Below are 15,154 nucleotides of genomic sequence, written 5' to 3' on the forward strand. Positions count from 1 at the left end.
TGAACAGTGATATCCAGATAGCTATGCCATGTAGCCCATTTGTATAATGAAAGACTATGTGAAAGACTTTGGCTCCATGGCAATTGAACTGTATTTCTCTGCCTGTGATAATTACATCAACCATTGTGTAAGCTAATTGTATCAACCATTGTGTAAGGTAATTGTATCAACCATTGTGTAAGGTAATTGTATCAACCATTGTGTAAGGTAATTGTATCCCAGGCAGAGGGGAGGATTTTGTAACCCATTGTGTAAGGTAATTGTATCACAGGCAGAGGGGAGGATTTTGTGTGGGAGTGTCTGAGAGTATTGTATGTGTTTATTGGTTGTTTTACAAAACCCTGTGGGTGGTACTAATGTGTAAGAATGTGTATATAAGAACAATAAACCCACAGCTCTTGCTGATTCCTGTTTTACCCTCAAGAAGGAGCTTGGTCTCGTGTTTGGGGGGAAGTGCTACTTTGAATTATTCTTTTGCCCGTTCCAGGAGAGAAGGATTTTGTGTATTTTCCCTGTTCGGTGTATTAACTGGGTTTGTGTGTTGCTATTCACGTATTAAGGACATCTTTCATCTGGTATTAACCCTCGATATCCGGGTTATACCGTTACAAGGGGTTAATAGGTTTATTAATTATATTGTGACGTGGGGGTGGTGGATTAGGGGTTAATATATTTTATTAGTTATTGCGGTGGGGGATGGCGGTTGACAGGTAGATAGATACTAGTGCATGCGTTAGGTGTTTGTTAATACTTCCAGGGAGTTATGGTGCTCACATTTTCAGTGCAAGGCTTGCTGCGCCTGTCTATGTGTGGCGAGATAAAAATGGAGTAAGATTTCTCCTTTTTCACCGCGTAGGTCCTTGCGCTGAATACGTGATACCGACTTGCGACGCAGTCCTATGTTAGTTTATGGGAGTAAAATTAGCGGGCGACGGGTGAAATATGTGATAACAATGCTCGACTAAAAACTGGCAACGCCACATATGTAATTGCGCCCTAGATGTGTTCAGCTAGCTACCAGTAGTGCAATGCCATTCCTTCAGCAAATAGTAACAAGAGAATGAAGCAAGTTTGATAACAGAACTAAATTGGAAAGTTGTTTAAAGGGACAGGAAACCCCAAAACTTTATTTTATGATTTGGATAGAAAATACAATTTTAAACAACTTTCCAATTTACTTCTATTATCAAATTTGCTTCAGTCTCTTGTTATCCTTTGCTGAAGGAACAACATTGCACTTCTGGCAGCTAGATAAGCATATCTGGTTAGCCAATAACAAGAGACAAATGTGTGCAGGCACCAATCAGCAGCTAGCTCCCACTAGTGTATGATATGTGCATATTTTTTTTCAACAAGGGATACCAAGAACGAAGCACATTTGAAAATAGAAGTGAATTTAAAAGTGTCTTAAAATTACATGCTCTATCTGAGTCATGCAAGTTAAATTTTGACTTTCCTATCCCTTTAAAATTGTATTCTCTATCCAAATTATGAAAAAAATGGGGTTTCTTGTCCCTTTAAATTTCAAATGATGTGGAGGGTGGAGTGGGGGCTCTGCTTTGCCTTAAAATGCCCGAGCCTATTTATGGTCCCAATCTGGCCCTGCTCCTAATAGACTACCTAGGTTTACACTTCAACAAAGGACAACAAGAGAACAAAGCTAATTTGATAATATAAGTTAAAGGGATATAAAACCCAAATGTTTTCTTTCATGATTCAGATAGAGAATATAATTTTAAACAACTTTCTGATTTACTTCTATTATCTAATTTGCTTAATTCTCTTTGTATCATTTGTTGAAGGAGCATAAATGCACTACTGGGGGTCGATCCGATATAAAGCGTCGCCCGCAAAAGCCGGCGACGCCAATAATTGCGCGGATTTGGTATCCTATATACGGCGTAAGCTAGAAGTTACGCGCGTATATTTCTGCCGTCGCCCGCAGTTTTTTGGGCCATAGGCAGGTATACCAAACCCGCGCAGTTTGGTATCCAATATGCAGCGTAAGGACTTACGTGGCGAAAATGGAGAAAACTTACTCCATTTTCACCTCGCCACAAAAAGCAGCCGTAAGAAGCCTTACGCTGACTATTGGAGCCCCGTAACTTCCTAAACTGGCTGCTAAAATAAACCTAACACCTAACGCATGCGCAATGTCTATCTCCCTGTCAACCGCGATCTGCTAAAATAAACCTAACACCTAACGCATGCGCAATGTCTATCTCCCTGTCAACCGCGATCCCCCCCCCCCCCCCGAAATCCCTAATAAAGTTATTACCCCCTAAAACGCCGCTCCCGGACCCCGCCGCCATCTACATAAACTAACCCCCTACTGTGAGCCCCTAAAACCGCCGCCATCTACCTTATCTATCCCGTAATCTGACCCTTTACACCGCCGCCACCTATATAAAAATGATTAACCCCTAATTTAATCTACCTACCCCGCCACCAGCTATGTTATCTATATTAACCCTAAGTATATTATAGTTAATATAGTTATTACATTATATATATTAACTATATTAACCCTAATTATATTAGGGTTAATATAGTTAATATAGTTACTATAGTATTTATATTAACTATATTAACTCTATCTAACCCTAACTAAATTTATATTAAATTAATCTAATTAATTTATAAACTAAAATATTCCTATTTAAATCTAAATACTTACCTATAAAATAAACCCTAAGATAGCTACAATATAATTAATAATTACATTATAGCTATGTTAGGGTTAATATTTATTTTACAGGTAAATAGTTAATTATTTTAACTAGGTATAATAGATATTAAATAGTTATTAACTATTTAATATCTACCTAGTTAAAATAATTACCCAATTACCTGTAAAATAAATCCTAACCTAAGTTACAAATACACCTACACTATCAAAAAATTTAATAAACTACTAACATCTATCTAAAAATACAATTAAATTAACTAAACTAAATTACAAAAACAAACAAACACTAAATTACAAAAAATAAAAAAAAGATTACAAGATATTTAAGCTAATTACACCTATTCTAAGCCCCCTAATAAAATAATAAACCCCCAAAATAAAAAAAAATCCCTGCCCTATTCTAAATTGAACAAATTTCAAAGCTCTTTACCTTACCAGCCCTTAAAAGGGCCTTTTGTGGGGCATGCCCCAAAGAATTCAGCTCTTTTGCATACAAGAAATACAATACCCCCCCCCCCCCATTACAACCCACCACCCACATACCCCTATTCTAAACCCACCCAAACCCCCCTTAAAAAAGCCTAACACTACCCCCCTGAAGATCTCCCTACCTTGTCTTCACCACACCGGGCCGAACTCCTGATCCGATCCGGGCGATGTCTTCCTCCAAGCGGCAAAGAAGAATTCTTCCTCCGGCGATGTCTTCCTCCAAGCGGCAAAGAAGAATTCTTCCTCCGGCGACGTCTTCCTCCAAGCGGCAGCAAAGTCTTCATTCTTCCGGCGGCATCTTCAATCTTCTTTCTTCGCTCCGCCGCCGCGGAGCATCCATCCCGGCCGACTGCTGAACTTGGAATGATGTACCTTTAAATGACGTCATCCAAGATGGCGTCCGCCGAATTCCGATTGGCTGATAGGATTCTATCAGCCAATCGGAATTAAGTTAAAAAAATCTGATTGGCTGATTGAATCAGCCAATCAGATTCAAGTTCAATCCGATTGGCTGATCCAATCAGCCAATCAGATTGAGCTCGCATTCTATTGGCTGTTCCGATCAGCCAATAGAATGCGAGCTCAATCTGATTGGCTGATTGGATCAGCCAATCGGATTGAACTTGAATCTGATTGGCTGATTCAATCAGCCAATCAGATTTTTTTAACTTAATTCCGATTGGCTGATAGAATCCTATCAGCCAATCGGAATTCGGCGGACGCCATCTTGGATGACGTCATTTAAAGGTACATCATTCCAAGTTCAGCAGTCGGCCGGGATGGATGCTCCGCGGCGGCGGAGCGAAGAAAGAAGATTGAAGATGCCGCCGGAAGAATGAAGACTTTGCTGCCGCTTGGAGGAAGACGTCGCCGGAGGAAGAATTCTTCTTTGCCGCTTGGAGGAAGACATCGCCGGAGGAAGAATTCTTCTTTGCCGCTTGGAGGAAGACATCGCCCGGATCGGATCAGGAGTTCGGCCCGGTGTGGTGAAGACAAGGTAGGGAGATCTTCAGGGGGGTAGTGTTAGGCTTTTTTAAGAGGGGTTTGGGTGGGTTTAGAATAGGGGTATGTGGGTGGTGGGTTGTAATGGGGGGGGGGGTATTGTATTTCTTGTATGCAAAAGAGCTGAATTCTTTGGGGCATGCCCCACAAAAGGCCCTTTTAAGGGCTGGTAAGGTAAAGAGCTTTGAAATTTGTTCAATTTAGAATAGGGCAGGGAATTTTTATTATTTTATTAGGGGGCTTAGAATAGGTGTAATTAGCTTAAATATCTTGTAATCTTTTTTTTATTTTTTGTAATTTAGTGTTTGTTTTTTTTTGTAATTTAGTTTAGTTAATTTAATTGTATTTTTAGATAGATGTTAGTAGTTTATTAAATTTATTGATAGTGTAGGTGTATTTGTAACTTAGGTTAGGATTTATTTTACAGGTAATTGGGTAATTATTTTAACTAGGTAGATATTAAATAGTTAATAACTATTTAATATCTATTATACCTAGTTAAAATAATTAACAATTTACCTGTAAAATAAATATTAACCCTAACATAGCTACAATGTAATTATTAATTATATTGTAGCTATCTTATGGTTTATTTTATAGGTAAGTATTTAGATTTAAATAGGAATATTTTAGTTTATAAATGAATAAGATTAATTTAATATAAATTTAGTTAGGGTTAGATAGAGTTAATATAGTTAATATAAATACTATAGTAACTATATTAACTATATTAACCCTAATATAATTAGGGTTAATATAGTTAATATATATAATGTAATACCTATATTAACTATAATATACTTAGGGTTAATATAGATAATATAGCTGGCGGCGGGGTAGGTAGATTAAATTAGGGGTTAATCATTTTAATAGAGATGGCGGCGGTGTAAGGGGCTTAGATTAGGGGTTAATAATTTTAATATAGATGGCGGCGGTGTTAGGGGCTCACTTTAGGGGGTTATAGATATAATATAGCTGGCGGCGGGGTACGGGAGCAGCGGTTTAGGGGTTAATAACTTTATTAGGTTGCGGCGGGGTAAAGGAGCGGCGTTTAGGGGTTAATAGCATTTTTATTGTTAGGCTAGTGAGGGGGGATAGCGGATAGAGGGTTAGACAGTGCGGGCTATGTTAGGGAGGCGTGTTAGACAGTGCGGGCTATGTTAGGGAGGCGTGTTAGACAGTGCGGGTGTTTTAGACTTTAGTCAGGTTTTATAGGCGCCGGCAGATTCTAACGTGGCGCAAGTCACTGGCGACGCCAGAAATTTGTACTTACGCAGATTTCTGGACATCGCTGGTTTGTGAGACTTACGGCACGTTAGCATCTGACGGCGACCTATATGGGATGGCTCGAGTTGCGAGCTAAAACTGCGGGCGACGCCGGTTCCCTCGCTTGCGCCGCAAACTCCGATCGATATCGGATCGCGCCCCTGGTTTCTAACTGAACACATGGGTGACCCAATCACAATCGGTAAATATAATGCAGCTACCAATCAAATCAACAGCTAGAGCCTAGGTTATCTGCTGCTCCTGAGCAGCAAAAGATAACAAGAAAAAGAAGCAAATTAAATCATAGAAGTAAATTGGAAAGTTGTTTAATTCTATCTGAATCATGAAAGAGAATTTTTGGGTTTCATGTCCCTTTAATCAGAAATGTGTTTGTTTGTTTTTAAATGGCATGCCGTGTCTGAATTATGAAAATTTATTTTTTCCCCTTTAAATTTTTTACTGTTAGTCTAATTTCTCCTCCCATTGTGCTGGGTGGTGTTTCCTTCTCCTTCCTGCTCCCAGCCACTGCCTCCCCCTCAGACTAACAGTACACTAACTTCAGCAAGGATGATTAGTCTGTAATCTAAGAAACCCAGCATCACGCAAGATCTGACACAGAGAGAGAGGAAATAGGCAAGCAGCCTGTTTGTGTGTTCTACCTGATCATACTGTCATCTCGCTCCCTCACAAAAAGGCATTCTGAATCTGCCCTCCAGAGACCTTAAGGACATAGTAAGTTTTTCATTTGTCTATCAAATAATCATACTGCAAATTATTATTGTGTATATATGCAATATATATTTATACATATAGCAGCATTGCCCTTTATATGTCTGTGTGTGTGTGTGTGTGTGTGTGTATATATATATATATATATGTGTGTGTGTGTGTATATATATATATATATATATATATATATATATGTGTGTGTGTGTATATATATATATATATATATATATATATATATATGTGTGTGTGTATATATATATATATATGTGTGTGTGTATATATATATATATATATATATGTGTGTGTGTGTGTATATATATATATAAATATATATATATGTGTGTGTGTGTATATATATATATATATATATATATATGTGTGTGTATATATATATATATATATGTGTGTATATATATATATATGTGTGTGTATATATATATGTGTGTGTGTGTGTGTGTGTATATATATATATATATATATATGTGTGTGTGTGTGTGTGTATATATATATATATATATATATATATATATATATATGTGTGTGTGTGTGTGTGTGTGTGTGTATATATATATATATATGCAGTGGATATAAAAGGGTGTTCACACTTATGCAACCATATTATTTTAGTTTTTTATTTTTATTTCTCTTCACCTAAAAGATTTCAGTTTGTTTTTCAATTGAGTTGTACAGTTTATAGGTCACATTAAAGGTGGAAAAAGTTCTGAAATGATTGATCCTTGTCTCATTTTTTTACATCACAGAAACCTGACATTTTAACAGGGGTGTGTAGACTTTTTATATCCACTGTGTATATATATATATGTGTATGTATGTGTATATAAATATATATATGTATATGTATGTATAGTTGATGTCAATAGGATGGTCCGAAACTTAACCCTTAAAAAACATTATTATCATGCACAAGAAGTAACGAGACAACTCAATGACACTAACAATTACCTGGTCCTAAAGGGAGATCCCAAATCGAATTATATGCTTCAACTGACTCATATATTGGATGAAGGCTTAGAAAATGGTTTTCTAAACAAAGCAACACATGACTACTTAATTAACAAACAACCCAAAACCCCGGTATTTCACATATTCCCGAAAGTACATAAAAGCACAGAAAATGTAAGGGGACGCCCCATAGTATCAGGGATGGGATCCTTATTGGAACCTATATCAGAGTGGGTAGATTCTATTCTACAACCCTTAGTACTTGATTTGACCAGTTATCTTAGGGATTCTACCCATCTGATACATAAACTGAGAAATATGACTTGGACCACCAATAGTAGATGGCTAACATTGGACGTTGTGTCACTCTATAGTAACATACCACACACACTAGGTTTGGAAGCAGTAAAATATTTCTTACACACACGCAGCAACCTAGAGGAGGCATTTCAGGAATATCTGTTGAAAATAATAGAATATCTTCTGACACACAATTATTTTTCATATGGAGGGGTGTTCTACCTGCAGAGATGTGGCACAGCTATGGAGGCAAAATTTGCCCCCATGTACGCCAATCTATTCATGGGGTGGTGGGAGCTGTGCCACATCTATGCAGGTGGAAACCCCTTCAGGGAACACATCAAACTATACAATAGATTTATTGACGACCTCATACTGATATGGGAAGGAGATGATACCTCAATAGAGAACATTCTTAAATATATTGAATCTAACAGAATGGGAGTTAAATTCACACATGAATTACATAATAGAGAGATTAACTATTTAGATCTCACGTTGCGAGGTAACACAATTAGCAGAACAATAGAGACAACCATATACAAAAAACCAATATCCAAAAATGCACTTTTGCATGCAAAGAGCAACCACCCTAAAGAAACGTTTAGAGCCATAGCGAAGGGCCAACACATCAGAGTAAAAAGAAATTGTTCTAATGAAACAGATTATCTAAAAGAGGCCAAAATTTTAGATAAACAATTAAAGGACAGAGGTTATAACAAACAAACTATTAAAAATGCCCGTATGGCAGTGTCTACAAAAGAACAGGCAGACTTGATTAAAACAAAACCAAAAAAGAAACCCAGTTATGAAAGTAATAGAATTAAGTTTGTTACACAATACTCGCCACAATACAATCAAATTTGCAATGTAATAAAAAAACATTTACCAATTTTGAAGGCAGACAATAGCCTAGGAAAAATAATAGATAAGAACTGCTTATTCTCATATAGGAGAGGTAAAACGTTAGGGAATATAGTTTCCCCTACAAACATAAAAATAACTAAATGAACAACATGGTTACAGACTAAAGGACTTTATAAGTGTGGATACAGTGACTGCAAAGCTTGCAAACATGCAGACACAGGAAACACCTTTAAATCAACAAAGACTGGAGACATTTTCCAGATAGACACTTAAATTGTAGAGATAAGGGGGTAGTGTATCTTATAGAGTGCAATATCTGTAAACTTCAATACATCGGTAAAACGGTGAGGGAAATAAGAAACCGTATAAGAGAGCATTTATCTAGTATTACGGTAGATACAGAAAAAAGCAGACAAAGAGAAGATAAACTACTACCTATAACGAAACATTTTATAGAGGAACATAACAGGAACACAAAATCACTTAAGTGGACAGTAGTAGAAAAAATAACCCTAGATTCAAGGGGTGGTGACTTAGACAATATACTTAGTAAGAAAGAAGTATAATGGATGTTCCGTCTAAAAACTAATATCCCCCATGGATTTAACTCTAGGTTTGAACTCATAAATTTTTGGGAATGAACATACTAGTCATATAATCCCAAATGAATAATTAAAATTCAAATATGAGTTCTAAACCGAATTTATAGCATTCAAAATAATTTCCTGTAATTACATTGACTGTATTGTAAATAACAAGATAACAAAGAACTAACATACTGCCTATTTTACACAGACTATATATATATATATATATATATATTTATGGGAATGAAATAGCTTTATAATCAATTGAATATAAATAACAAATTAGTACAGGGCAGATAGATTTGTTTTTCATTACATTACACAAGACTTCAGAAGGCCCAAAAAGATATTACAAACATATACACTTATTCCCTTATTTACCCCATATTAAATATATACCACAGAAAGGACAAGAATGATATCAGGGGTTAACAAGGTGTAATTAAATTGGGCAAGTGTTTTTAATCAACCTCATCACAGTGTACATAAAGTTGTGCAATTACTGCACCAGATCAGAGGTCTATGAGTACGGCTCAGCAGAGCTGAAACGCGTGAGACCTGATCCGATGCCCTTTTTAACCAATATGCTACGAATATGTTTTTAAAGAATTTATCAAAAAATTTCTTTTTTTACCCTTACTCACGGCTGGAGAACTGTTTGCTTGTACTTGGATGTATATATATGTATGTATGTGTATATAAATATATATATGTATGTATGTGTGTATATAAAACAGAATTTATGTTTACCTGATAAATTTCTTTCTCCAACGGTGTGTCCGGTCCACGGCGTCATCCTTACTTGTGGGATATTCTCTTCCCCAACAGGAAATGGCAAAGAGCCCAGCAAAGCTGGTCACATGATCCCTCCTAGGCTCCGCCTACCCCAGTCATTCGACCGACGTTAAGGAGGAATAATAGCATAGGAGAAACCATATGGTACCGTGGTGACTGTAGTTAAAGAAAATAAATTATCAGACCTGATTAAAAAACCAGGGCGGGCCGTGGACCGGACACACCGTTGGAGAAAGAAATTTATCAGGTAAACATAAATTCTGTTTTCTCCAACATAGGTGTGTCCGGTCCACGGCGTCATCCTTACTTGTGGGAACCAATACCAAAGCTTTAGGACACGGATGAAGGGAGGGAGCAAATCAGGTCACCTAAATGGAAGGCACCACGGCTTGCAAAACCTTTCTCCCAAAAATAGCCTCAGAAGAAGCAAAAGTATCAAACTTGTAAAATTTGGTAAAAGTGTGCAGTGAAGACCAAGTCGCTGCCCTACATATCTGATCAACAGAAGCCTCGTTCTTGAAGGCCCATGTGGAAGCCACAGCCCTAGTGGAATGAGCCGTGATTCTTTCGGGAGGCTGCCGTCCGGCAGTCTCGTAAGCCAATCTGATGATGCTTTTAATCCAAAAAGAGAGAGAGGTAGAAGTTGCTTTTTGACCTCTCCTTTTACCTGAATAAACAACAAACAGGGAAGATGTTTGTCTAAAATCCTTTGTAGCATCTAAATAGAATTTTAGAGCGCGAACAACATCCAAATTGTGCAACAAGCGTTCCTTCTTTGAAACTGGTTTCGGACACAGAGAAGGTACGATAATCTCCTGGTTAATGTTTTTGTTAGAAACAACTTTTGGAAGAAAACCAGGTTTAGTACGTAAAACCACCTTATCTGCATGGAACACCAGATAAGGAGGAGAACACTGCAGAGCAGATAATTCTGAAACTCTTCTAGCAGAAGAAATTGCAACTAAAAACAAAACTTTCCAAGATAATAACTTAATATCAACGGAATGTAAGGGTTCAAACGGAACCCCCTGAAGAACTGAAAGAACTAGATTGAGACTCCAAGGAGGAGTCAAAGGTTTGTAAACAGGCTTGATTCTAACCAGAGCCTGAACAAAGGCTTGAACATCTGGCACAGCTGCCAGTTTTTTGTGAAGTAACACCGACAAGGCAGAAATCTGTCCCTTCAGGGAACTTGCCGATAATCCTTTTTCCAATCCTTCTTGAAGGAAGGATAGAATCCTAGGAATCTTAACCTTGTCCCAAGGGAATCCTTTAGATTCACACCAACAGATATATTTTTTCCAAATTTTGTGGTAAATCTTTCTAGTTACAGGCTTTCTGGCCTGAACAAGAGTATCGATAACAGAATCTGAGAAACCTCGCTTCGATAAAATCAAGCGTTCAATCTCCAAGCAGTCAGCTGGAGTGAAACCAGATTCGGATGTTCGAACGGACCCTGAACAAGAAGGTCTCGTCTCAAAGGTAGCTTCCAAGGTGGAGCCGATGACATATTCACCAGATCTGCATACCAAGTCCTGCGTGGCCACGCAGGAGCTATCAAGATCACCGACGCCCTCTCCTGATTGATCCTGGCTACCAGCCTGGGGATGAGAGGAAACGGCGGGAACACATAAGCTAGTTTGAAGGTCCAAGGTGCTACTAGTGCATCCACTAGAGCCGCCTTGGGATCCCTGGATCTGGACCCGTAGCAAGGAACTTTGAAGTTCTGACGAGAGGCCATCAGATCCATGTCTGGAATGCCCCAAAGTTGAGTGACTTGGGCAAAGATTTCCGGATGGAGTTCCCACTCCCCCGGATGCAATGTCTGACGACTCAGAAAATCCGCTTCCCAATTTTCCACTCCCGGGATGTGGATAGCAGACAGGTGGCAGGAGTGAGACTCCGCCCATAGAATAATCTTGGTCACTTCTTCCATCGCTAGGGAACTCCTTGTTCCCCCCTGATGGTTGATGTACGCAACAGTCGTCATGTTGTCTGATTGAAACCGTATGAACTTGGTCCTCGCTAGCTGAGGCCAAGCCTTGAGAGCATTGAATATCGCTCTCAGTTCCAGAATATTTATCGGTAGAAGAGATTCTTCCCGAGACCAAAGACCCTGAGCTTTCAGGGATCCCCAGACCGCGCCCCAGCCCATCAGACTGGCGTCGGTCGTGACAATGACCCACTCTGGTCTGTGGAATGTCATCCCTCGTGACAGGTTGTCCAGGGACAGCCACCAACGGAGTGAGTCTCTGGTCCTCTGATTTACTTGTATCTTTGGAGACAAGTCTGTATAGTCCCCATTCCACTGACTGAGCATGCACAGTTGTAATGGTCTTAGATGAATGCGCGCAAAAGGAACTATGTCCATTGTCGCTACCATCAACCCGATCACTTCCATGCACTGAGCTACGGAAGGAAGAGGAACGGAATGAAGTATTCGACAAGAGTCCAGAAGCTTTGTCTTTCTGGCCTCTGTTAGAAAAATCCTCATTTCTGAGGAGTCTATAATTGTTCCCAAGAAGGGAACCCTTGTTGACGGGGATAGAGAACTCTTTTCCACGTTCACTTTCCAGCCGTGCGATCTGAGAAAGGCCAGGACGATGTCCGTGTGAGCCTTTGCTCGAGGGAGGGACGACGCTTGAATCAGAATGTCGTCCAGGTAAGGTACAACTGCAATGCCCCTTGGTCTTAGCACAGCTAGAAGGGACCCTAGTACCTTTGTGAAAATCCTTGGAGCAGTGGCTAATCCGAAAGGAAGCGCCACGAACTGGTAATGTTTGTCCAGGAATGCAAACCTTAGGAACCGATGATGTTCCTTGTGGATAGGAATATGTAGATACGCATCCTTTAAATCCACCGTGGTCATGAATTGACCTTCCTGGATGGAAGGAAGGATAGTTCGAATGGTTTCCATCTTGAAAGATGGGACCTTGAGAAATTTGTTTAAGATCTTGAGATCTAGGATTGGTCTGAACGTTCCCTCTTTTTTGGGAACTATGAACAGATTGGAGTAGAACCCCATCCCTTGTTCTCTCAATGGAACAGGATGAATCACTCCCATTTTTAACAGGTCTTCTACACAATGTAAGAACGCCTGTCTTTTTATGTGGTCTGAAGACAACTGAGACCTGTGGAACCTTCCCCTTGGGGGAAGTCCCTTGAATTCCAGAAGATAACCCTGGGAGACTATTTCTAGCGCCCAAGGATCCAGAACATCTCTTGCCCAAGCCTGAGCGAAGAGAGAGAGTCTGCCCCCCACCAGATCCGGTCCCGGATCGGGGGCCGATATTTCATGCTGTCTTGGTAGCAGTGGCAGGTTTCTTTGCCTGCTTTCCCTTGTTCCAGCCTTGCATTGGTCTCCAAGCTGGCTTGGCCTGAGAAGTATTACCCTCTTGCTTAGAGGACGTAGCACCTTGGGCTGGTCCGTTTTTACGAAAGGGACGAAAATTAGGTCTATTTTTTGCCTTGAAAGGCCGATCCTGAGGAAGGGCATGGCCCTTACCCCCAGTGATATCAGAGATAATCTCTTTCAAGTCAGGACCAAACAGCGTTTTCCCCTTGAAAGGAATGTTTAGTAGCTTGTTCTTGGAAGACGCATCAGCCGACCAAGATTTCAACCAAAGCGCTCTGCGCGCCACAATAGCAAACCCAGAATTCTTAGCCGCTAACTTAGCCAATTGCAAAGAGGCGTCTAGAGTGAAAGAATTAGCCAATTTGAGAGCATTGACTCTGTCCATAATCTCCTCATAAGGAGGAGAGTCACTATCGAGCACCTTAATCAGTTCATCAAACCAGAAATATGCGGCTGTAGTGACAGGGACAATGCATGAAATGGGTTGTAGAAGGTAACCCTGCTGAACAAACATCTTTTTAAGCAAACCTTCTAATTTTTTATCCATAGGATCTTTGAAAGCACAACTATCCTCTATGGGAATAGTGGTGCGTTTGTTTAAAGTAGAAACCGCTCCCTCGACCTTGGGGACTGACTGCCATAAGTCCTTTCTGGGGTCGACCATAGGAAACAATTTTTTAAATATGGGGGGAGGGACGAAAGGAATACCGGGCCTTTCCCATTCTTTATTAACAATGTCCGCCACCCGCTTGGGTATAGGAAAAGCTTCTGGGAGCCCCGGCACCTCTAGGAACTTGTCCATTTTACATAGTTTCTCTGGGATGACCAAATTTTCACAATCATCCAGAGTGGATAATACCTCCTTAAGCAAAATGCGGAGATGTTCCAATTTAAATTTAAAAGTAATCACATCAGATTCAGCCTGCTGAGAAATGTTCCCTAAATCAGTAATTTCTCCCTCAGACAAAACCTCCCTGGCTCCCTCAGATTGGGTTAGGGGCCCTTCAGAGATATTAATATCAGCGTCGTCATGCTCTTCAGTAACTAAAACAGAGCATCCACGCTTACGCTGACAAGGGTTCATTTTGGCTAAAATGTTTTTGACAGAATTATCCATTACAGCCGTTAATTGTTGCATAGTAAGGAGTATTGGCGCGCTAGATGTACTAGGGGCCTCCTGAGTGGGCAAGACTCGTGTAGACGAAGGAGGGAATGATGCAGTACCATGCTTACTCCCCTCACTTGAGGAATCATCTTGGGCATCATTGTCATTATCACATAAATCACATTTATTTAAATGAATAGGAATTCTGGCTTCCCCACATTCAGAACACAGTCTATCTGGTAGTTCAGACATGTTAAACAGGCATAAACTTGATAAGAAAGTACAAAAAACGTTTTGAAATAAAACCGTTACTGTCACTTTAAATTTTAAACTGAACACACTTTATTACTGCAATTGCGAAAAAACATGAAGGAATTGTTCAAAATTCACCAAACTTTCACCACAGTGTCTTAAAGCCTTGAAAATATTGCACACCAATTTTGGAAGCTTTAACCCTTAAAATAACGGAACCGGAGCCGTTTTAAGCTTTAACCCCTTTACAGTCCCTGGTATCTGCTTTGCTGAGACCCAACCAAACCCAAGGGGAATACGATACCAAATGATGCCTTCAGAAGTCTTTTATCAGTATCAGAGCTCCTCTCACATGCGACTGCATGCCATGCCTCTCAAAAACAAGTGCGCAACACCGGCGCGAAAATGAGACTCTGCCTATGCTTTGGGAAAGCCCCTAAAGAATAAGGTGTCTAAAACAGTGCCTGCCGATATAATTATATCAAAATACCCAGAATAAATGATTCCTCAAGGCTAAATAAGTGTTAATATCAATCGATTTAGCCCAAAAAATGTCTACAGTCTAAATAAGCCCTTGTGAAGCCCTTATTTACAATCGTAATAAACATGGCTTACCGGATCCCATAGGGAAAATGACAGCTTCCAGCATTACATCGTCTTGTTAGAATGTGTCATACCTCAAGCAGCAAAGGACTGCAAACTGTTCCCCCAACTGAAGTTAATGCTCTCAACAGTCCTGTGTGGAACAGCCATGG

General features: G+C 39.6%; 1 protein-coding gene across 1 annotated transcript in view; it reads left to right on the forward strand.

Annotated features, from left to right (window-relative positions):
* The first annotated feature begins 5,993 nt into the window (after nt 1–5,993).
* LOC128640854 (histo-blood group ABO system transferase) overlaps nt 5,994–15,154 on the forward strand; it is a 209,636-nt gene continuing 200,475 nt past the window's right edge. Inside the window, exon 1 of the mRNA XM_053693297.1 lies at nt 5,994–6,178. The gene's annotated coding sequence lies outside the window, so the exon portion shown is untranslated. The remainder of the gene's footprint in view (nt 6,179–15,154) is intronic.

Source organism: Bombina bombina, chromosome 10, assembly GCF_027579735.1.
Source record: "Bombina bombina isolate aBomBom1 chromosome 10, aBomBom1.pri, whole genome shotgun sequence".
NCBI classification, from domain to species: domain Eukaryota; kingdom Metazoa; phylum Chordata; class Amphibia; order Anura; family Bombinatoridae; genus Bombina; species Bombina bombina.